The sequence below is a fragment of the Gekko japonicus genome, unplaced genomic scaffold (genome assembly GCF_001447785.1).
Source record: "Gekko japonicus isolate JY-2015 unplaced genomic scaffold, Gekko_japonicus_V1.1 scaffold2374, whole genome shotgun sequence".
Classification (NCBI taxonomy): Eukaryota; Metazoa; Chordata; class Lepidosauria; order Squamata; family Gekkonidae; genus Gekko; species Gekko japonicus.
This window is the reverse complement of record NW_015168116.1, coordinates 222,787-224,691: the sequence shown is the minus strand read 5'-3', so window position 1 is coordinate 224,691 and position 1,905 is coordinate 222,787.

Sequence of the window (1,905 nt, the reverse complement as noted above, 5' to 3'; positions counted from 1 at the left end):
CCGGTCCTCATCCTGACTTCACCCCAGCTGTGCCACTCCCCCCCCCCGTTTATTCCACTCCGTTTCCTCCGTTCTTTTGGGGTTCCGGCTGGGAGCGAAAGGAAGCCACCCGTCCTTCGCTCCCTCCCTTCCGGGTGCTGCTCCCCATTCTCCTTGGCCACGCAAGAGAGGCCACGCTCATTCCAAAGTATAAAGCCAAGGGGCAGCCCCCGCCCCCCCCCCTCTGCATGGCAGCTACTGCAAGAAGCAGGTGGTGGTGGTGGGAGTTGAGACTGGATCATTGTGCCACCCCCTGCTGGTCAAGGGCATCTTAGAGGCTGGGCTGCCACACTGAGAATTGTGCCACTTTGTACTACTGGAAAAGGGACAGGTTTTCTATGGGGGAGAGCAGTTAAGGCAGCTGGCTGCTCCCCTCCGTAGCCCAGGGAGGGGCTGGCCAGGGGCCCTTGCCATCTCAGGCCAAAGCGCTCCCCCTCCCAACTGCACTTTATTTAATTTTTATTATTTATATATTTTTTATTTGCCTCAGAAGCCGCTCCAAATCTATTTCTGTGTGTGAATAAACTTCACAGTCTTGTCATCTGGACTGCCGAGTGTGTGGAAGTCTCTGGGGGGGCGGGCCAGCAGCAGTGGAGGTCAAGCACATTTCCTCCCAAAGACAGTGTTCGATGGGCAATTCCGAATCTAGGCTGTCCTGGAGGGCTGAGTTAATCTCCGCAAGGGCTGACTGACCTCCTCCCTGTAACTCAATGGTGACGGAGAGTGGGGGACCACAGGGTCATTTCCCGATAGGCAAATCCAGGCACAGAAGCACCTCAGGCCATTCCCTCCTCCAGCCGTATACGTGTGTGGGTCACACATACTGCCCCTTTCTGTTCATCATGTGGGAAGGTTCGGGGTTAGTCCTGTGTGTTTGTACAGGAATTGCATGCTGTGAAGATACCTCTAAGGACGCAGTTGCAGTGAGGAATCGAGGGGCAGCCCCCCCGTGCCAGGTTGGAAAGCGCAGGTGCTTTTCTTCTCTGAACACTGACAACTGGTACGTCCCCCTGCCCCGGCACAGCCAGCCGTGGTTTGTGGCAGAATTTCAGGATTCTTTATGCACGGAGGACAGTGAGACTCAAGAGTTCAGGTTCTGCAGCCCCTGTAGCGGTTTCGGAATGGAACCAAAGGTGGTGCCCTCTAATGCAGAGGTGTCAAACTCATTTGTTGTTACAAAGGCTGGATCCGACATAAATGTCAGTTTGTTGGGCCAGGCCACTAATATGTAGTGGCAGGTACTGGAATTATGAACATTATAAACGACACAGGTGAACCCAATTAACAATTATTAGTTTCGACTCAAAATACAAAGAAAAGTAACTCATCTATTGGGTTAGGGTTAGCCTGGCTCCTCTGGCTCCCCCCACCCCACCCCACCCGCTGTCCTCATCTCTGCTGTGTTCCCCACAGACGCTGCAGGGCTGAGGGGGAGGCCTGGCAGAGAGGCTGTTTCCAAAACCTCCAGGGGATGCCTTTCCCTCTGGGGCGGAAAACAGCACCCAGTTGCTCCCAGGCCCTATGCGCTTGAGACCCTGGCCTAGGCAACCTACAGGTCAGCTAGCACAGGGTGACAATTTTTTTTAAAAAAATTATTTTCTTGCAACACAGATAAGTCTACCCCTTTATAGACAAAACCTTTAGCAGTACATACACCGTGCCCAAGCGAGCCCTTCAAACACAAGCAGCACAGGCACTCTGCACTCTCTTCTTCTGCCGGCGGCTGCAGAGCCTGGGAGCGGGGGTGGGTGGGGGTCTGCCCCCCACCCCCACCCCCACCAGCGCAGTCAGGCCATCACGGGCTCCCGGACGTTGTTCTGCCGCTTCACCACAAAGAGTTTCTGGCCAGAGATGGTCACCAGGAAA